Raw genomic sequence first — 23,310 nt, forward strand, 5'->3', positions numbered from 1 at the left:
ACCACAGTCCTTGCAGAGTTTAAACCCTGGAGACTCAGGCATACCCCAGAAGGGGAAAACGTTGTCAGGGGGGACCCCCCAAAACAACTAACTACTACTATAAAGAACAATTAATAACTAACTGAGAAACTATATACACACAATATGCTAAAGCACTTGCTACAGGAGCGAGCGATGTTCCAGCTAGCTGTCACCAGCGGTAAGAAGGAACTGAGGGGGTGGAGGGTCAGCAAGGCCCTATATTGGGCGCCATGAAGACGCCTCTCCAGGGGGCGCCCAGGCCGACCCTATGGATACTGCTAAGGGAAAATCTTCCGGCTGGCATGCACGTGGCGTGCACATACCTGGTTGGAATGGACTCTGCCGATGCCCACCTTTGCAGGGAAGGCGAGTGGCCCTGCACAGGTCACATCTTGCTCCTCAAGTCTCTCTGGTCCGCTTTCAGCATTGGGGAGCACCTTCTGTCAGTGCACTTCTTATGCAGCTTCTTCAGTGCTGGGGATGACTAACAGCTTTGAAGGGGCTCCAGTGCCAGTGGAGCGCTGTGCACTGAAGCCAACGTGCTCGGTAATGATTCCAAGTGGCCCAGCTCAGAGGTCGGTTGAAGCGCAGCTTCCATCAGAAGGGCTTTCAACCCAATGTCCCTATCCTGAGAATGTGGCTTGAAGCTCTAGCACAGGGGTCGGCAACGTTCGGCACGCGGCTCGGCAGGGTAGGCACTCTAGCGGGCTGGGCCAGTTTATTTACCTGCTGACGCGGCAGGTTCGGCCAATCGCGGCCCCCAGTCGCCGCGGTTCGCCGTCCCAGGCCAATGGGGGCGGCGGGAAGCCACGGCCAGCACATCCCTCAGCCCGCGCTGCTTCCCGCCACCCCCATTGGCCCAGGATGGCGAACCGCGGCAACTGGGGGCCGCGATTGGCCGAACCTGCCGCGTCAGCAGGTAAATAAACTGGCCCAGCCCGCTAGGGTGCCTACCCTGGCGAGCCGCATGCCAAACGTTGCTGACCCCTGCTCTAGCAGATCCTGCACTTATCCCGCACATAAGCCTCCCCACAAGCACTTAAAACAGCTGGAATGGGGATTGCTCACTGGCATGGGTTTAGCACAGGCTGCACATGGCTTCAATCCTGGGGAATGGGGCATGCTAACTCTTAACTAGGGGCTGGTCTACACGGGGGGGGTGGAGGAGGGGAGGGGTCGATGTAAGATACACAACTTCAGCTACGGGAATAGTGTAGCTGAAGTTGACGTAACTTATTTAGACTTACCTTGGGTCCTCACGGCACGGGATCAACGGCCGCGGCTCCCCCGTCAACTCCGCTACCGCCGCTCGCACTGGTGGAGTTCGGGAGTCGACGGGAGCGCGTTCGGAGATCGATATATCACATCTAGACGAGACGCGATATATCGATCCCCGATAGATCGATTACTATCCACCGATTCAGCGGGTAGTCTGGACGTACCCTAACTTAACTATTTACAGAATACAATACAGTAGCCACTGGAAAAGCCTTACAAATGCAAGAGAGGAAGACTATTCCAGCAACTGTCATGGGCAGTAAGCAGGAACAGAGGGCACGGGGCCGGCAGTTCCCCTTATACAACACATTAGCACAGGCCTCCAAGGAATGTCAGAGCCAGCCCTATGGATACCACTGGGAAAAATTTCTGGCAACGGTGCTGCAGCGTGTACACACCTAACATGGAATACACATGACCAAGCACTCAAAGAAGAAATATAAGTTTTGATTTATAAGTGTAAAAATGCCTGCTCTGGACTTGTGAACCCAGGCAGGAGGCATGGTTCCCCGCCCACCAAGGAGGACTATCAAAATTAAATGGGCTATAATGGAACATCATGATACAAAGACTGGATTAACAGCCTTCTCATACCCATGAAGAGGCTATGTGCAAGAAAGGTAGTCCCATCAGCTTGAATCTTGGAAGAAGAAAATAAAGATAATTGACATGAAGATTTTTCATCTCTCTGCTGTTTGGACTCTTGTGACACACCGTACCCCCTGTACCCACGTATTCACCACTGTTGTTGGATGATGTGTTTTGGACAAGGTATCCCTTGTGAGATATCATTTGAAAAGTTACAATCTGTTGAACATTAACATCTTGTTGAAACATATGTGTCTTCATTGTATATGAAGCTATGAGGTTTTGCTATATGTTATGGAAATACATTATGAGTCTGGGAAGTCAGCTCCTCAGAGATAAGAAAGGAGTGAAATACTTCCTTTTGTTTGTTTTAAGCCTGCTGCCTATTAATTTCAATTCATGATCCCTAGTTCTTGTGTTATGAGAAGGAGTAAATAACACTTCCTTATTTACTTTCTCCACACCAGTCATGATTTTATAGAACTCAATCATACCCCCCCCTTAGGTGTCTCTTTTCCAAGCTGAAAAGTCCCATTCTTATTAATCTCTCCTCCTCATATGGACGCTGTTCCATACCCCTAATAATTTTTGTTGCCCTTTTCTTAACCTTTTCCAATTCCAATATATCTTTTTTGAGATGAAGCGGCCACAGCTTCACGCAGTATTTAAGATGTGGGCGTACTATGGATTTATATAGCGGTAATATTATATTTTCTGTCTTATTCTGTCTTATTATCTATCCTTTTCTTAATGATTCCCAACTTTCTGTTTGCTTTTTTGACTGCTGCTGCACATTGAGTGGATGTTTTCCGAGGACTATCCACAATGACTCCAAGATCTCTTTCTTAGCTCTTTGCAGTCTGCCTGGGACTTAACTATCTTGAGTAGTTTTGTATCATCTGCAAATTTTGCAATCTCACTGTTTACCCCTTTTTCCATATCATTTATGAATATGTTGAATAGGACTGGTCCCAGTACAGATCCCTGGGGGACACCACTATTTCCTTCTCTCCATTCTGAAAACTGACCATTTCCTATCTTTTAACCAGTTACCAATCGATAAGAGGACTTTCCCTCTTATCCCATGACAACTTACTTTGCTTAAGAGCCTTTGGTGAGGGACCTTGTCAAAGGCTTTCTGAAAATCTAAGTACACTGTATCAGTGGTGAGCTGGAGCTGGTTCGCACCGGTTCACAAAGAGTATTCACAAGAACTGGTTGTTAAATTTAGAAGCCGGTGTAGAACCGGTTGTAAAGGGGCCAGCAGATGGGCAAACTCCAGTCCGCGGGCCACATCCGGCCCGCCTGAGCTCCCACCTGGAGAGGCTCCCCCGGCCCCTTCCCGACTCCCCCCCCCCCTCGCAGAGCCCCAGCACGCCGCGCCGTCGGCACCAGTGCTCTGGGCAGCTCGGCAGCTCCTGCCGCTTTGAGCACCATGGTAAGGGGGCCGGGATTAAGAGGAGGGGTTGGATAAGGGGCAGGGAGCAGTTGGAGGCAGCGGAGGTTCTGGAGGGGGTGGTTGGGTAGGCGTGGGAGTTCTGGGGATCTGTCGGGGCGGTGGTGGATGGGGTCGGGAGTCAGGGGTCAGGGAGCAGGGCGAGTTGGGTAGGGGGTTGCTCCTGGGGGGCAGTTAGGGTGGGGGGGGGGGTCTCGGGAGGTGGTGGTCAGGAGACAAGGAGTGGGGGGGTTGATAGGTTGCGGCTTCTGAGGGGGGCAGTTGGGGGCAGGAAGTGGGTTGGGATCGGATGGGTGGGTGGGGGAGACAGGCACATGGGCCTTATTGTCCTTCAGTGCTCCTTTATAATCTCGATCGTCCAGTGGCACCACTGATTGTTTAGCAGGCTTCCTGATTCTGATATACTTAAAAAAAAATTGCTATTACTTTTTGAGTCTTTGACTAGCCGTTCTTCACATTCTTATTTGGCCTTCCTAATTATATTTTTACTCTTCATTTGCCAGAGTTTATGCTCCTTTCCATTTTCCTTACTGGGATTTAACTTCCACTTTTTAAAGGATACCTACAAGTTTTGTTTTTGGTGTGAGATCTGAGGTACAAATTGGACTGGTCTCTTGGGACTGGAAGCAACCTAAATCTTTTGTGATCTTGGTACATGGCAACCAACTATCTATCAGTCCAGCTTGCATGGGAAGCAAGATAGTCCGCTTGGGCACTCCAGTCTGATTGACTCCACAATAAGACTGTTATAGTGCTTCAGGAGCTCACATTTGTTACCGAGTTGGTGAAATCTAATTATAGAACATACCACCAGTGTGGAGTTTCTGCCCTGCTTTTTGACAGTCTACCCAGAGGCTGGCACTCTCAGTCGTGAGCCGCTTCAGACAGCGTGACATTCTGAGCCTGCCCAGAAAAAATAGAAGGAATGAAGAGATATAGCTCCTCCTCAGTATTAAGAACCTCAAATGTCTCCTGAGTGGCAGACTGCCAAAGCCCTCTCCTCTGCCCACAAACATCCTTACACCATTTTGTGGGTGCAAAGGATCCCAACTAGCAGTTACCCAATTGTCAGAACCTCCACATTACCACAAAGCAGCATCTACAATGCAATTATGAATTAATACAAACATCCATGACAAATTGAAAATTCTAGGGCAGTGTAAAATAAGTTGAATACAATATCAAAACAAACAAGGAATACCAATGGTATTGTTCACTTTAATATTTACTTAAACAAAAAATCCCAATTTTTTAAATGTGTCTGAAAGTGCAGACTCCCATCTGCGCCTCAGATTTCAACAGAGTGCCAGAGGAACCACAGACCATGCCACAGAATTTACGTGTGGCTTGCCAGAGAGCAGACAGGCCACAGCTGATGCAATTACTTGTTACAATAGAAACTAGCATCAGAACTGCTAAACAAGGGAATTTCCAAAACCAATGAGGAAGTCTGTATTCTCGTCTGCAATAATGCAAATGCAGATTTAAATTACTGTAGTATGCTAACAACACACAAGATACAGCTTATAGATAACTAGCCATTTCACTCATTTTTCTATTGAAGAAACAAACAGTGGCCCTTGGGAAAGCTTTCATTCAACATAACAGTCAATCCATCAGCTACAAAACACTAACTATATTGTAGTAACTATAGACTTCCCAGAAGCATGGAAAGGGTGTGTACAGTCAGGATTATTAGGAGTAAGAATAAATAAATAAAACATCTGCAATGCTGGCCCTGCTGAGGACACAAACTGGGGGCAGAATAAAGAACCTTGTCTGATGTTTATAGACACTGCATAGTAATGTATTGACACAGAGAATTAAAATGAATTCCACAGGCCAGGGAGTTTTGTGCATGGAAACTGTACCCAATAAAGTAGCATCCACCCATGAAAGTTATGATGAATGCCACTGCTTTCTTGATACATAATGGGAAAAAATACTCAAAACATTTTTGTATGTCAAGAACACTGTCCTATAGATTTTTAAATGCCTTAATCTGCAGGTTCATTTTTTAAAAATGCAAAATTCCATAGTGATGTGTGATAGTCAATTATTTCAAGAACCACTCCATCTTGCCCTGTCTCTCTGCCGCTGGTCCAAAAATAAGACCATGCAAGTCTCAAAACCCTGTCAGGCAGACAGTGCTAAACACCTGGTCAGATTCCTCGGAGTAGAAGCAGGTTGAGGGTGAGTTCCAAACATTCCATTGGCATCTTTTGCTTTGCGGTACATGCCCTCCAGGTATGGCTACGCTGCAATAAAAGACCCATGGCATAGCCACGGCTGGCTCAGGTCAGATGTAAATGTTTAAGCTCAGGCTGAAGTCTGGGCTCTGAGATCCCACAATGGGCAAGGGTCTCGCAGTTCAGGCTGCAGCCTGAGCCTGAATGTCTACACTGCACTTTTATAGCCCCACAGCCCAAATCTGCTGATTCTTGGTGCCACAGCATTTTTAATCGCAATGTAGCCATACTTTTTCTCCCCTCCTCTGTCACACTCTTGGAATAATGTTGATTCTGGGTACATCTCCCAAAATAGTGGGGCTTACTGAAGTCACGCCAGAGGTCCATCAAAATCTTGAAATGTGCCTCTGGACAGCTAACAGCATACTGGGATAAGGATCTCTCTTTTCTAGCATTGTTTGAGTCAGCTATGTAGAAATGAAGGGGTTTGAACATCAACCACATAGATATAAACTGTTAAGTGGCTTCCGGTGCAGAGGAGATGAGTAGGTAGGAGGGCAGGAAAACACAACTCCCGGGAAATTGAATATACAGTTCATAACAAAGAGAGGGAATATTTTTGGCCAGAATATCTCAAAGCAGAGGATGATACTTTCTTCAAAGCGTTGGAGCAATGGTTCACCATTTACATCAATAGCAAGTGAGTTCCAGATGCATGGAAGAAATCGAAAACAATACTATTGATGAAACAAGGTGATCCAGAAGAATTAAGCAACTACCATACAATCACACTCCTCTCACAAGTGTATAAGGTCTTCACCTGCATCATACTCAATCAGATTAAGAAGGATCTTGAAATGCACGAAAGCAGAGAACAAGCTTGTTTCCGCTCAGGGTACCCAACAATTGATCACATCCACTCAATTCGGCAGCTCATCGAAAAATGCAAGGAATACAAAGTATCATTGTGTACTGCATCGGAGAGCTGTACAATCACTCCTTGCTATCCCAAGCCTGCATTGTGATGTGATCCCACCAGTCAGTGCTAGTTTCTCAGCCCAGAAGTAATGTTCCACCATCTGCAGCTACTTCAGGAATGCCACTAACAACCTTGAATTGGTTCTTGCTATGTCCCACAGCAATCTGACCTCCAAGGAATCAAAATCCTCGACAGGTCATTGTCCACACAACTTTGTTTGGCTTTGTCTTTTTACACAATTCTGTGATTGCAGCCACAATAGCTTCAAACTCACACACAAATCGGCGGTAGTAGTTAACTAAGCCTATAAAAGACTGGACCTGCTTTTTGGTTAGAGGCACAAGCCAATTAACAATAGCTTCTCCTCAAGGGATCAGGAGAGATCTGACTACCCCCTACCCAATGTCTCATGTATGGAACTTTGGCTGCTCAAATTTTACATTTAGATGCCTTTACAGTCAGACCTACATCTCTGAGTTTTAACTGTATAATTCCAGGGTGTTTCATATGATTTGACGAAGAGCTGCTAAAAATTGCAAAATGATAAAAATAGGCCCCCCGTGGAGTCCTGCAATCTATTTAACACTCAGCTCACCCGCCTCTGAAAAGTAGCTCCTGCACTAATGAATCTGAAAGGTAATATTTTGAACTCATACAATCCCGTATCAGTAATAAAAGTAGTTTTTTCTGTGCATCTTCATCTAAAGGGATCTACCACTAACCTTTCACAAGGTCAGACATGCTAAGTCTAGCTTTGCTCAAAATATCAAGCATTTAATCAATTCTGAGCACAGCATATGCATCTAGAACAATGACAGCACTGAGTTTTCTATAATAAACACAAAATGTTACAGTTATCTCTTAGGGACCAAGACAACTGGCGATGTCCAGGGCCTGCCAGACTCTTTAATCACCCCCCATGTTTGAATTTGCTTTTGCACCTTGCCAATGGTACGGTAGGTCTGAGTGGGCACATGATCATTTAAATGAATCATCACGAGTCCTTGCTGGAAAATACTTGCTTGTATGCTTGCAGCACAGACATTACCTCCAACTTTTCAGCTAGCATTAACCCATAGGCTCAATATTTAAAAGTAGCCAATCACTTTGGCATTCAGCCATCAAATCAATGAGGTATGATGCCTCAGTTTCTCCTTCAACACAACAAATCATGTTTACCATTGGTTGCTGACTGTGGTAAGCTTTAAGCCTATTCATATGTACCAACTGCAGGACTGCTTTAGTGGGAGGCCTTTTAACATACGTACATTAATTCCCCTCTTCTAACACTTCAACAGGTCCCTCCCATGAGTTTTGCATTTTGATATTCTCCACAGGGATAAGCACCAACACCAAGTCCCCTACTTCAAAAAAGCACATTTATTAAACCACGCCTTTTGTCCGCTCAGCTGTGAGTGAGGTTAGTTTGAACCACCTCCACCATGTCTCTGAACTCTTTTCAGAACCTTTGTACATATTCAGTCACTGGCTCCCCCTAGAAATAAAACCTTCTCCTCAAAAAAGTAAGAATGCCATTCAAAAGTGTGTTTTTCCACAATGAGGGCTATTTTCCATGCCAACTTTTAAACCTCAGCTAGTCCAGAAGGGGGGGGAAAAAAAAAAAAAAAAAAAAAAGACAAGTTGCCAGAATGTTTCTGTAACAGGAAATAAGTATTCTCCATCCACCCCATCTCCTTCCCCTTACACACGCTCGTCTTATTCAAAAATATTTAAATATGTTTTCTGTGAAACTTACCGAAAGATTCATCTGTGGGCAAAGACTCAGTCTGGAAAATTTCAACGAGTTAGGAGCAACTGAAAAGCAGTGGTTAGAGAATGAAAACTATTATGCATCCTTAGGTACAATTAAGTTCCAACTAAAAAATTTTGGGGGTGTAAGCATTCTTTTCCATTCCTCTTCGGATTTAAATATAACAAAAATATATAAAATCACCACATCAAGTACACTGATGTACTGTTGGTGATTCTTTTCTACATTCCAGAAATATTTATCCATGAGCTTCCTATAGTACCCATTACCAAATTATATAAAATACTGGACAGGTAAATTAGCATAGAGATAGTATCAGAGGGGTAGCCGTGTTAGTCTGGATCTGTTTCTGTGTCATAGTGACTGCACATGTACTGCTATGCTAACAAATGCATTCATAGTTGTTTATTGATCACTTTATACACTTTCTCTACTGGAAATCCCGGGAGGAACACCAGAAAGTCTCCTGGCATCTCATGCTTTGTGTCACACTTTATTGGCAGTTTCCCAAAGTATTTTTATCTTTGGGCATTTCCATAAAATGTTAATAGAAAAAAAATTCCTCTACAAGCTGTCTCTGGTATTTCTGAGTCACTTTTGTGTATTTTTAGTTCATTCTTTTTTTTTTTTTTTTTTTTTTTTTGGCTAAAAAGGAAAAGTCATTCACAAAATTCTAGAAGGAAAAAAAAAAAAAAAAAAAAGAGCAAGGAGAACCATCCAATACTGGCTACCACAAATATCCATTGAGATTTACAGATCAGAAACCAAACCTTCCAAAATACAAACTTGATATTAGAAGATATTTAACTTGTTGAACAAGGGCTGATGTAGATATGAAAGCTTAGTGAATCTGTAAGGTTTCCCTATATTTCACACAGGCTTCTCACCTGATTACAACCATCTCTTTCACTCACTCCACATTTTGTACTTTTTTTCCACACCACCCGATAAGGCTGGGGCTGTCTCCCAATAAGCATATGGGAGTCCTTCTAACCTTTAAAAAAATCTTCTGAAACTCCAACTACCCCATGAAATAGGATAGCTATGAGATACCAATCTGTGTTCACTGTGTGTTTGTTGTACATTATCATACCTGCTTCTGTCTTAGATTATTAACTCTTTGGGCCAAGGGTTTGCTATTTTTTTGGCATGTTCTGCAGTGGCATGCATATTTATTTTATAAGATTATAAAAATGCATGTGTGCTGAAGACATTAAGGTGCAATTTCTTAAATTGAAACTCCCCAAACTAAAAAAAAAAAAAAAAAAAAAAAAGTACCACTCCACAAGAACAACATAATGCACCCATAAACACGGCTCACAATTCCTCAAAGGCATGGTAAAAAGAGAAAATCCACAGCAAAGGCATCTATTATCCACCAGACTTTTAAACATGGAGACTGCAAAGTTGATCAAATCCACACATCTCATCTATCATGGAAAAATACAGAAAGAAAACCAGCCTCTCAGGTAGCCAGGAGTTAACAGCAATATATAGATAAGAAAGAATAGTTGCCATCACATCACCAGAAAGAATTCAAATACAGGTGAAGAAAAATACTACCTACTCAAATCTTATCATACTCCCAACAGACAGCAACAGTGAGACTCAAGTCTCATCAGTAACAACATTCTAATATCTTCTTTCACCTATCTTTTCCACCGTCACTGACCAAAAGATCAGGACATCTTTAGTAGCCTTATTTCTTAATTTTCACTGAAAACATTTTGAGCTATTTTCTGGCAATTCTCTAGAAGTGAATTCTAAGCCTAAAAACACTAAAAGCGATGTACAAGTACAGCAATTTCATCCAGGGAGTTAATGGAACTTCTTTGTGCTAAATTTGATAGATAATAGTTGGAATTAAATGTTTTGAGTCATAATAAACACAGAGGCAGCATTGTAGATCAGAATTACTCACAAATTATACAGATCACATATACAACTAAAGAAAATAAAATGTTAAAACTTCGGATTTGAACACTGAGTAGAGCAAGAGAAAAGAACGTTCATATTTAGTCTCCCAACGAGCTTTGAGAAATGGATTCCTTTACCTCTGGATATCAATGTGGACTCAACCCCTATACAGGTTAATAAAAATATCCCTAGGAAACAAGTGGTATAAAATAAAATGGGCAGCAAAATGACAAAACCAAGACTGACAAACTCCTTCAGACACATAAGAAAGAGAGCAACAAATGTTATGGGAAAGAGGAAAATACTGTCATGTCAAAACAGGTATAATATAATCCAAGAAAAGAGGAAGGTGCTGGTTGGGAGTTTGTAAAAGGCAAAAAAACAACAAAAAGAAAAAGAAAAAAGTAAATGTAAAAGGTAACTTCTTAATAATTTACCAAACTCAGTATAAATATGAGAGTACAGCATTTACATTTTTCTGAACGGTGAATTTTGCTAAGCCATTTGCTGAGAAATTTTATCTCAAAAAGGATGAAAATTTAGATGATCATGAAAGTGTTTAACCCACTTTTTTTTTTTTTTTAAATGGAATTTGTGCCCAATCTTGCAAGCTGCTGAAACAGTCTGCATATTGCAAGGTCAATACTATTATTTACTCTGCTTTGAGATGAACCCAGTTTGTGTGTCCAAACTGTTCTGTCTAACCTTGCTTATGAACTCCATGAAAAAGAAACTGTCTTCTACTGTACTTTTTACAGGACCAAGCATCTCGACTGTATTCAGTAAACATTAATAATGGATGACAAATAAAAATGACAACACAATTTCAAAAGCCTCCAGAGATAAGTAAACAAATCTTGGTATGATGGACAGATGTGTTAGTACAATTTTGCTGCTCTTAGCAGTATTTTATTGAAATTTGTTTTCTTAGCAGGAGCGTGAAGTTAATAGCTCTCAGCATGCCACTTACAAGAGCTGTGGATTCATTTTCCAATTAATGGTAGCAATAGGTTCTTAGTTAATGGTTTTAAGATAAAGCTGCGTTTTGCCACATGGTTGGATTTCAACGACGAAAAACCCTGGTGTGTAAGAAATTGTTGCTATATTTAACTTCTATGCCCTCACACGCACAGTGGACAATTGGGGTGGACAATGTTAGAGTATTCTCAAATGCCAGTGACACCAGATTTTTACCCCATACTCTATTTAAGAGGACTACATGGATTTTAGGTAAAGGAACATATGGATGGCTCAGGGGATTGGTAATGGAATACAGAGCTTTTCACCTCTAGATCACTGGTTCAAATCTAGCCTCTGTCAGTAGTAAAGGAAAGTTATTAAAATCTGACAGCTGTGATTTATGTGAAATGATTAGTTAGTCTCAGCCCAATTCCTAAAGGACACAGACCATCATCATAATTTGCATCCTTGCTGACAGTTTCATCTCAGCAGATTTAACAGGTATATAAAAAGAACTAGCCTCTCACCCCTTTGGTGCCAACTCCAGACCAGCACTAAGACAGCATCAGAGCAATGTACCGAAACTTGTATCACCACTGCAATGGCACACTTGTTCTGTGGGTAAAGAGAGGACTTCAGTCTCCAGGGTTATCAAATGCACTGAGTTTGTCATTTTATAAAAGTTATAGAAGAGGGTGTCACAAGGTGGCTGGCCCAATTAAATTAAATAGATCCAGCTCCACTTTGCCAATCAGAAGCAGCTATGAAGGATAAGGGAGCATCAGAGGCAGCAGGAGACCCAGAGAAGGGAAGAGTGTTTCCTGGAGGAAGGCTGAAAGCAAGCTGAGCAACAAGTGAGGTTTGCTGGATGACATCCCCAAGCCAGGGCTGGAAAGTGCAGAAGCCAGGAGAAGCAGCAGCTGCAGAAGAAGGTGCCTGTGGGCTCTAAGCTAGAGAGCCAAAGCCAAGGACCAGGAAGGGACCATGGAGCCGGCCTGGTCTGAGAGAGCACAAGAGCAACCAGCCTAGCAGTAGACAGATGGATAGAACCATGGTGGAGGCGACAGGCCCCATACATCTGCTGGCAGTCTGTAACTGCAAACAGTCTGAATTCCTGCAGCAGGTGGACACCACCGACCTGGTCTGGCTGCACAAGATCTGCAATGAGGCCATCAAGATATTCAGCAGCAGCTTCAGTGATGAACCAGAGCAAATGACAAAAACACCATCCCAGAGAAATCATCAGAAGAAGCAATTGTCTATTGTTCTGGATGAGACCAAAGACCCCATCAGGAAGAAGGAGAAGGAGAAGGAGGAGGAGGAGTATTAAAACAGCATCTTCTAAGCAATGTTCCAAAAGACTCTGAAGAAAAAAAGGGGACCTGAAATAATCAGGGCTGTGGGGGAAGAGGCATCCCCATCTCAACGAGTGACATGATCCCAAGTTACATCACCTGATACACACACCAAGGTACGTCCTGAGAAGTCAGCTGTCCAGCGAGTGGAAGGGAGGGTCCCCTTAGTAGAGATCATTGTCAATGATTAAAATAGTACTGAGTTACATGTGAAGAGAAGTGTCCTTGAGAAAGGGCAAAAGTCCCCAGGTCACGGTCCTTAGCTCACATGTCTCTTCCAAGAAACCTGGGATGGAAGCCTTTGTGCTGGTGATCCCTGAAATTCCTGAGGCCAAAGGGACAAGAGAAAGCTAGAGTCCAGCTAAAGGAAAAATAGCAAATACACCTACTATAAACCCAATATAAACAGGGAGCCTCCAGCTCAGGGGCCAGAAAGCAGCCCGGGACCAGTAAACACCCGTTTTAAGGATAGCATAGGGACCTCCACAGGCTCAAATCAAACTATCACTCTGTGCGCCACAGACTGTTGGGCTGAACCTCCATGAGCCACAGGACCTCCTTGGCAGAGAAGTACTCACTGGCCAGCAAAACGAAAAGCACAATCCAGAAGTCTGTCAGCAAGATTACATCCAAGAGTAAGGCAGCTCGGAAGTCATCTCTAGCCTCCAACCACATGAGCTGTCCACACAGAGGCTTGTGGATGACGAAATAACAGTTAAAGTCAGGACTGAGTTGGGACTTAGCACCCCTTCCTCTAAGGAGGTTCCCCAAACTCAAGGGTGTCCCTTCACTTTTGAAATGACAAGAAGACACCAATCATCAACCTTGCAGCAGAGCAGCAGGAGGGAAGCAGCAGAGAGCAATTCTATTCAGAGCGATGAGGCTCAGCAACAGCCCCAAAGTTATAAGAAAGCTGTAGATGAGCTGTATGATGAGCAGCAAGCAAAGGATGGTAGGCTCTCCCTTCCCAGAATAAAGAATCCACCCCCCACCTCCCTGCCCAGCCAGCAAGGTTGCTTGTCCTTTCAAGACATTTTTACATACTGTACTAAAGAAACAGCTGCCCATGGCCTGAGGTGCTGTGCGGCAAAGTAGATTTAATGAAACTTTTCATCAAACGCCACACTCTGCTCCAAACCAATCCCAAGGGTGAGTTAGTTGAAAAGGAGCGGCAGTGGCTGAAGAGTTTGAAGAAGAAACAGGAGGCTGATCAACACACAGAAAAGAAGCTGGAGGAGGAAAAAGATGGCGACTGGAGGAGATCAAATTAAATAGGAGACGTGTCAATGGAAGGTGCTCCAGACTCACAAATTGGTGAAGCAGATGGAAGAGAAGAAAAGACAGATGAAGAGAAATTTGCTCAGTTTGACGAGAAGAGTAGGAAGAGGCGGGAGAAGACGGTGGCAGAGAAGGTAAAGAAGATGAGAGATGCTGAGGCCCCGCACAGACAAGACGAGGAGGCCCGAAAACAGAAAGCGCTACAGCTGGAGGAGGAATGCTGACACAAAGGGCTGATGCTGAAAAAGAGAGAGGAGAAGTAGCAAGGGCAAATGAAGAAGAGTACAGAACTGAGACAGGCATGCTTGTCATGCTACAGCCGGCTGCAGGAGCCCGCTCCAGGGGAGCTGACCTATGACAATATGCTATGCTTAATCTGTAAAGAAAGAGGAACCAGGGCTCACGCAGAGCACGCCATGCACAAAATGCCATTTTGCAGAGAGCGCTGAACCACCCCCATCAGCGTGACTTTGCACACACAGTGCACAGAGAACACCATAACTGAAGGCAGGAGGGACAGGAGCAGCAGTGGGAGGCGATTGCTGGCTCTAAGCCAGAGAGCTGAAGCCAAGGGCCAGAGAGGGCTGAAAGCCTGGGAGCAACGGAGAGACTTACCCACCGAAATCTCCACAGCAAAGAGTTGGACCCAAGGGAGCAGTGAGAGCCAGGGGAGTGAGGGATGCTCCCCCAACAAAGAGGCTATGGGGTTCATGGTGGGAAGAGCAGGGTTGCACTCTAGCTGGAAGGGCTGTCCTGGCAGTGTTACCGAAGAGGACTGATGAGGAGCATGGGTATGGTGGACAACACCAGAGTATGGTATAGAAGGACTCCCATGAGAGGGGCCAGTGTGGTTGCCTGCTCGGAAGAGCAGGGTTTTGAGGATTATATACAATAGAGGTGGGAAATGGACTATATTTGGGACTTTTGTTGAGTATTCAGTGAACTATGCGTTGGTAATTAACTGGCCCCAAGGAGGTGCATTATTTAGGCAAGAGAGCCTGAAGTGGATTTACTGGGGGAATCTGAAGGGGGAAACTGAGGCAGGCATGTCTGTCATGCTGTGGCCTGCTGCAAGAGGGCACTCTAGGCAGGGCTGCCTTCTGACAGGGGACTGGAGATTTTAAAACAAACTTCACATTACCATATACCGAGTTGTATCTATCACAGTTTTTAATCCAGTGATAAATCTATTTCATCAAGCAGAAGTTTGTAGGAAAAAGTGGGGGAGCAGGTACCTATACTAACTCATTAGAATTTCACAACCAACATCTCCTTTGTTACAAAGCAAAGTGTCTATGTATAAAAGCTACAGTTTAAAAGATTGTAAATCAGAAATACCGACAACAGAAACAAATCTATTTTCATTTAAAACTTCCTGCAGACAGTCTCAACTCAGGAAAGGATTTAGTCACAACTCAAAATAATATAAATGCTAATTTAAAAAAATTATGAATTTGGAATGCTTTTTTGTGTGGTCATGTGACTCAAACACTGACATTTAATGATTAGTCCCTATACGATCAAACTGCTTTCAGAATTTAAAACAAGGACTCATGGCCAACGACAGAAAGACTTTTTACCGCCACAACATAAATCCAGTCCACCACAGGTCTGCAGTGCTCTTACTAAATTTGGGGACAACACACATTAATTCCCATACAGGTAATGCAACTCCCTGCACTTTTCAGGCAAAGTTATCAACTGTTGCAAAAGACACACAGACACCTGCATGTCAGCTTAGCCTTTCAAGTTCATCTTTACTCCATATTCCTTCTCCCATGCATCAGAGACCAAGATCTACTAGAAGTTTCACATTCTATTAACACAAAAATAAACTTCATTTACCAACAATTAAGATCACATCAGGGTGCACTCAACCAACCCAAAATCTTGGAAACATGGCAAAATAAAGTGAAGGGAAAAATCTTCTGCATTCCTTGCCACGTTCATATTGCCTACAACAGCACAGATGACACATTAACATTTCATAAGGCATTCACCTCCATCTCCAACAGTTACGGAAAAGCACTACATACCCCAACATCCTCTAACGCGCACTTTAACACAAAACCTTAGCAACAACTTCAGTAATATTAACACAGACAACCTATTCACATGCACAGACTGTGTTAGTTCAATGTGCTGATCTGACGATAAAAGAGCGTATGACACTGCCATTAAAGTTTTGAGGTAAGGTGCCTCACAGGTACGTCGCCCAGATGACCCACACACACACAACCTAAAGCCACTTGATGCAGGAGAACCATTATCACCCTCTCCCAGCGATGAAGCCAGAGTCTTGGGGGATATTGGAGGGGTGAGAACTGGCTGCTACCTGAGTGGCAGCAGCAGGGGGAAGAGAACTGTGCTGAGATTCCCAGTCCTCCTAAAATAAACAGCAGGATTTCCCCTGAGCAGATGCTTAACTCCTCCTCAAAACTCTACCCTATAACATCCATCAACAAACAGCAAGTTTTTACCTGGGAATGGTCTTTGGGGAGGGAAGAGCAGAGTGACTCTGGGGTTGATATGGATAGAGAAGACAAACTGGTTGAATGGTGAAGGAAGGACAAAAGGGAAACTGAGTGTTTCAAGTGAGGGAAGAAATAAAAAAAAATTGAAAAAAATTAGTTGAAAATTAATCCTATAAAGAAGTAGAACATAGGGTAGACAGCCAGGTGAATGGATGGGCAATGGGGATGGACAGGAATTCCATTAGAATGAACTACTGGGGGGGAAATGAAGAGGACAGTATGGTAACAGTAAATAGTTCTAGAGACATGAATGAATCAATAGATACTAGAGTTCGTTTTTATATTTTTGAACCATAAGACACGCACATGAGAAAACTGAATATCTGTGACCTTTCCATTATAACCTCATCCTCTTATCCCCTTTTCCCTCGCTCTGTTTGTTGCATCACTTGTTGTGTCGTGTCTAGTTATACTGTAAGCTTTTCATGGCAGAGATGCTCTCTCTCTCTCTCGATATCTATATCGATATCTATATCGATATCTATATCGATATGGTTACACAGCACCCAGTATACAAGAGCTCTGATCCTGATGAGGGCCTATGGGCATGTGACACTGGGAGACCAGCCAACTTGTGTATGGCCCATAACAACTTAACAAGAGGCATTACAATTGTTTCAGGATAATTCACTTGTATTTGAATTTCAAGATGTACTAGACCAGCAATCCCTAACCCATTCATTTATAGTAACAGAAATCAAGGATAGATGCTAAATGTGTTTGTCTATGTACCCATATACTCCTGGGGGAATTCTGTGCCAAAAAAATTATAAATTCTGCACAATATTTTAAAATTCTGCATATTTTATTTGTCAAAATAACACAATATAAGCACTCCAGTTTCAATTATTTTGGTAATTTATTTCAAAATACCTGTCAAGAACTATGTCAACAATACAGACATCAGCCAAAAAGATTCATCCAGGACTAGAGGGTTAAAGAAACCTCTACAACAACCCAGTTCCAGTTGGGGGGCTGCTTGAGGGGGATATGTGGGGCCCCAAGAGCCCAGACACCCATACCCCCTTCCCCTCAGAGCCCAGCTGCGGGGCAGGCCCCAGACACAAGCACCCCCTTCCCCACAGAGCCCAGCTACAGGGCAGCCCTCAGCCCAGACAGCAACACCCCAGAACCTTTACTCCCCCCAACTTCTTTACGGGGGACATGGTGTGGTGCAGATCTGTCCTTTCTCACCCTTTGCCAGAGCTGGCTGAGTCTCCCAGGCCCTCTCCTGTACCAGGGAGAATGAGGATCAAAGAGCGTGCAACCTCCAGCCCTAACAGGCTGGGCACTCCGCTCACTGTGAGCTGGCCTCTGCAGAGTCCAGTGGCAGCCAGATATTCTGCAGGGCAAACAGGGAATTCTGCGAAATTCTGCATTACACAGTGGTGCTGAATTCCCCCAGGAGTAACTGTTAGCAGTGTAACAATGTAACCAAATTAACTTATAGATGCTAATTCCCTTTCATGTCTTAATTGCCTTTTGTGACCGGGATCCCAGAGGGGCCACACTGAGATTGCTCAATTAGGGCAAACTGCAAAGAATGGGGCACACAATCCCCAAAATTGGTGGTTATTCTAATACTTAGATTCACCAAACCAGCAACAAAACAGCCTCCACAATGCCTTACTGGTTACCCAGAAGCCAAAAATACAGTTGCCTTAAAGCAACCCAGCCTTTGGGCTCCCACCCAGACAGCCAAGTCAAACATGATGAGGATTACTGAAAATCTTTTTCATCATATAAAAAGTTCTACCAATCCCAAAGGATTGAACACATTACCCTCCAGGTTAACAAATATTTCAAATCTTACCCAAATACACGCTTACAGCCAATTCTTATTAACTAAACTAAAACTTATTAAAAAAGAAAAGAGAGAGTATTGCTTAAAAGATCATTATACATACAGACATGAATAGAGTTCTTAAGTCAGTTTCATAATGGAGATGGTGAACTTTAGAGTTGCAAAGAATTCTTTCAGAATTAGTCCATAGGTTCAGTCCAATGTCAGGGTGATCCAGATGGAACTGAAGACCTGTCTTTCGTCTCACACTTCCCCTGATGAAGCTTAAGCAGATCTGAGATGAAAGGATCAGGTCCCAAGAACCCTTTATACAGTTCCCAGGCAGCCTCTTGACAGCATGCAGTCCTTGGGTGAAAAATGGGCAATTACCCTAGCTGTGAAGTAGACCTCCTATTTCCTAAGCATCACCAGTAATTAGGTACGTGGATTAACATAAGGCAATTGCCTATCTCCCTCCATTTACAGGTAGTTCATCATATACTTCAAAGAGAAATTAAGACAATGATATCACTGCATTCACAGTTCATTTAAATGTTAACATTTCTTTTTGATCTCTGAATTAACAGATACAGTGATAGACGGAACTGTTTGCTTGCATTGTTAACCTCTAACAATATACTCTATATAAATAAATACAATTAGTATTACCTCTAATTCTCTAACAATACAGGTTTGCATTTCAAAGCTCTAGTCTAACTAACATGAAATGGCCCTAACTACAATTTACATATAGCTTAATGTGTCTTTAAAGGTTGAATCTGGGTCAATGAGCCTGGTAGTTATGTAACCCTTTCTGGTCTGTGTCACACCTTTATATTATGTATGTGATTGTGTTCAGTCAACCTTAAGATCAAAGATGCGAGACACTGTATGAAATTAACAATATTACATATATTGTCTTCAGCTTACCTATCCATGTTATAATGTGTGACCAGCAGTTGCCTTATGTTAATCAGTGTAACTGGATTACCGGTGTATGTATAGTAAATAGTGTATACATAGTAAACAGAATGTTAACTTCAAAGTGATGGGACAGTGTATGTGTAACCTTTGGGTGAACTAGAGTTCACTTCATTGCCTTTCTCCAGTGCCTAAATAACCCAACTCCCATAGAAAAGTAGCTGGAGAGCAGAGAGTTGCCTAGCAGCCTCTCCTTCGTCATCATGAATAGGTCGGAATATGAACAAGAGGCTGCTAGGCAACTCTCTGACACCACATTCTACAGGCCATTACCCTCTGATCCCACTGAGGATTACCAAAAGAAACTACACCATTTGCTCAAGAGACTCCCTGAAGCAGCACAGGAACAAATCTACACAGACACACCTCTAGAGCCCCAACCAGGGGTATTCGATCTGCTACCCAAGATCCATAAACCTGGGAATCCTGGATGCCCCATCATCTCAGGCATTGGCACCCTGACAGCAGGATAGTCTGGCTATGCGGACTCTCTCCTCAGGCCCTACACTCCCAGCACTCCCAGTGATCTTCGAAATACCACTGACTTCCTGAGGAAACGACAATCCATTGGTGATCGTCCAGAAAACACCATCCTAGCCACTATGGATGTAGAAGCGCTCTACACCAACATTCCACACAAGATGGACTACAAGCTGCCAGGAAAAGTATCCCCAATAATGTCATGGCAAACCTGGTGGCCGAACTTTGTCCTCACCCACAACTATTTCAGATTTGGGGACAATTTATACCTTCAAGTCAGCGGGACTGCTATGGGTACCCGCATGGTCCCACAGTATGTCAATATTTTTATGGCTGGCTTAGAACACCACTTCCTCAGCTCTCGTCCTCTAGCGCCCCATCACTACTTGTGATGCATTCAAAGAATCACAGAATATCAGGGATGGAAGGGACCTCAGGAGGTCATCTAGTCCAACCCCCAGCTCAAAGCAGGACCAATTGCCAACTAAATCATCCCAGCAAGGGCTTTGTCAAGCCTGACCTTAAAAACCTCTAAGGAAGGACCACCTCCCTAGGTAACCCATTCCAGTGCTTCACAACCCTCCTAGTGAAAAGTTTTTCCTAATATCCAACCTAAACTTGGACACTACAGTGAAAATAAGCGACGGTCACAACCACCACCCTATACTGTAAACCTACTGACTGCTATACTTACCTACATGCCTCCAGCTTTCATCCAGACCACATCACACGATCCGTTGTCTATAGCCAAGCTCTAAGATACAATTGCATTTGCTCCAATCTCTCAGAGACAAACACCTACAGGATCTCTATCAAGCATTCTTAAAACTACAATACCCACCTGGTGAAATGAAGAAACAGATTGACAGAGCCAGAAGGGTACCCGGAAGTTACCTACCACAAGACAGGCCCAACAAAGAAAGTAACAGACCATCACTAGCCGTCACCTACAGCCCCCAACTAAAACTTCTCCAGTGCATCATCAAGGATCTACAACCTATCCTGAAGGACGATCCCTCACTCCCACAGACCTTGGGAGATAGGCCAGTCCTTGCTTACAGACGGACCGCCAATCTGAAGCAAATACTCACCAGCAACTACACACCACACAACAAAGGAGCCAGAGTGGGGACGTGCCGCTGCTTCCGGGAGCCGTGCAGAGTGGGGCAAGACCCCAACCCTGCTTCCAGGCGGGAGCTTGAGGGCTGGATTAAAAGGTCTGGAGGGCCGAGTAGGGCCCTAGGGCTGTAGTTTTCCTACCTCTGGGTTAGGAGAATTCTCATAATCATTTTGAAAATGTCCTATTTGCCCCTAGTTAAAACAAAGAATTTCTTCTGTTAAATCTTGGTATTGCTTGTTCATTAAATTATTTGGGTCTTTGAGGAGTGAATCGTGTATCTGACATGGACGTTTCAGAACTTGGCTTGGTCATCTGCAGTCCCACCAACTGCTGCTCAGCCTGCAGATATTTCTCCTTCCAGTTATTGCAGTAACTTCTTCATGGGTGCTGGAAGTATTTTCAGATGCCTTTATCAACTGCAAACTACTCCTATGCAAGGGCTTTCCTTTTTCTTCTAGTTCTTGTCGAAGTTTTCTCTTTTGTTTATCAGAGTGCTCCCTTTCCTCCTGGGGGAATTCTGCATCACTGCACATGCGCAAAATTTATGTCCCCCACAGATTTCTTCGCTTCTCTGCAGAAAAATGACTTTCTGATGGGAAAGCAAAGGGAAAATGCATGGAAAGACTACCAGACTTTACATCTAAGCTGCCTTTGGATTCTGTCCTGTTGGGATAATTCCAAGAAAACTTTTGCAAGTTAGCAGATATAACATTACTGCTACAAATCTGCTTTATGAACACTGAAAAATCGTGTGTATACACACACACACACATATATATATACACACACACATATACACATACACACACGATTCCTAACCATTCAATAACTCTCTCCTTTTTTTTTTTATCACTATATTAGATCTGCCTCGATTGGAGCCAAGGGCTGGAATGCCTAATGGGTACTGTGTTTGGCTTCTTGTTAACCAGTGTGATACTACAGAAGCTCTTTTGATATTGGTTTGGTGACTCTAACATAAAATAAACGATTAGTTTTTGGGGATTGTCTGCTGTGTTTCTTATAGTGTGCCCTGAGTGTGGCATTCTCGGTGTGGCCCATCCCAGGCACCTGATCACAGGGAGCTACTGTAATAAAACAAAAAATAAGTGCAACATAGGAACTGAGAGTTAATTAGAGCCTGAAAGTGTAATAGTGAGGTGTTTAGCACTTACCAACTTGAACTAAAACACTTTCTCCATTCAGGGTATTCTGCGTTAAAACTCACGTAAGTAGGTTTAATGTTCAATAGCATGAGGGTTGGATAAAAGAGGATTTAAATTTCCATTATCCATCTTAATGAACTTGTGGTCTAGCCCCAAAATGGACCAACATCATTACATAACCCAAAACAGAAGGAGGAAGGGCATAACATGTTTTTGCCTGAATTGGCTACCGGGTATTGAGCTAGAGTCTCCTTCATCTGGTCACTAGTGTAAACAAAACAAAATTACACAACTCTCTACTAAGACTGTAACTGTAAGCAAGTTTGACTGGGGGGGGGGGGGCGGGAGAGGATTCAGTGAGCAATGTGACCCAAACCTGCCTGACAGGCACCACCTAGAGGCAAACAGAGCTGGAGGACGAATATTTAATTCGATAGAAATGAATATGCAACGCAAATTTAGGTACTGCAGCAGAGTTCTTGGAGAGTCCAATCTGGAGATCTTGTCCATTACTAGTTTAACCTCCTAAATGAGAGCTGCTCTACATGGACCAGTTCCAAATTATTTTAGCTCATGGTGTGTTCTTTGTCAATTATATTTTAAAACTTTCTTGTTCAAGTTATGCATTATTTCACCAATTTAATTTTCAGTACTGCAACAATTTCTTTTCCTTCTAGAGAGAAAAACAGTCATTGTTAATTCTGCATTTATCATTTTTAAATTATATTCAAGTGCTATTCCATATCCAATCTATAGCAGCAAGGAATCTTTCAGTCTTAGTTCCTTTTCTGAGAATGAACAGGAATGTATGTTTAAAGAAACTTGGTTTTCAGAATTATTCTAAAAAATACTTATTTCTTTCAAATTGCCCCAGAGATAATATAAGGAAACTCTTTTTGTATTTTCCTTTTAATTTGTATACATCTTCATAATTACTGCACCTTAGTTTGCTCTGTAATACCAAAAGCTACCTGAAAATTTACATACACAACCACCCATTTCTACCCCTTTAATACCCATAACAGCTTCTCTCCTCATTCACTGAGGCAGCAGAAAACCATGTGTGTAACTTTTTGAGCGCATGAAGTGCATTGTTTTGGTTTATTCTTGGGACTCTAATCCTCAAAGATCCAAAAACAGCCATAATCTTCTCACAGAAAAAAACAGATTCAAACAAAATCATACCCTGCAAAGTCAGACAGCTTTCTCCCTTTCAGAAAAGCCATTTTTTTCATTCCTTGGTTCAATGCAAAAGGAGGAAAAAAGCCTCTATTTTTAAACCAGTTTCTTTCAATCTAGAACATATTCTGCAGTTCTGTTTCTTTCGTTTATCAAGAATTAATTACTAACTAATAACATTTAACAGCAGTGATGCTAACTTCAAAATTCCCTCCTGCTAGCAGATGTTCTTAGCTAGTGGAACTTCTTTTTTGTTCATTTGTTTGTTTGTTACTGAC

The 23,310-nt window shown here is 43.1% G+C and overlaps 1 protein-coding gene and 2 pseudogenes across 22 annotated transcripts in view; 2 read left to right on the forward strand and 1 right to left on the reverse strand.

Moving 5' to 3' along the window:
• Positions 1 to 23,310, reverse strand: part of USP54 (ubiquitin specific peptidase 54) — a 236,926-nt gene that overhangs the window by 211,749 nt on the left and 1,867 nt on the right. The window contains exon 2 of one of the 22 annotated variants that reach the window (XM_065553288.1): positions 8,268 to 8,326. The exons of 20 other annotated variants lie outside the window; for them this stretch is intronic. The gene's annotated coding sequence lies outside the window, so the exon portion shown is untranslated. Of the gene's footprint in view, positions 1 to 8,267; positions 8,327 to 11,686; positions 11,775 to 23,310 lie in introns of all 22 variants that reach the window. One more of the 22 variants, XM_065553287.1, reaches the window with a different exon arrangement.
• LOC135972930 (inner centromere protein-like) lies at positions 12,211 to 12,777 on the forward strand (annotated as a pseudogene).
• On the forward strand, positions 13,313 to 14,055 carry LOC112059976 (inner centromere protein-like; annotated as a pseudogene).

Source organism: Chrysemys picta, chromosome 7 (genome assembly GCF_011386835.1).
Source record: "Chrysemys picta bellii isolate R12L10 chromosome 7, ASM1138683v2, whole genome shotgun sequence".
NCBI lineage: Eukaryota > Metazoa > Chordata > Testudines > Emydidae > Chrysemys > Chrysemys picta.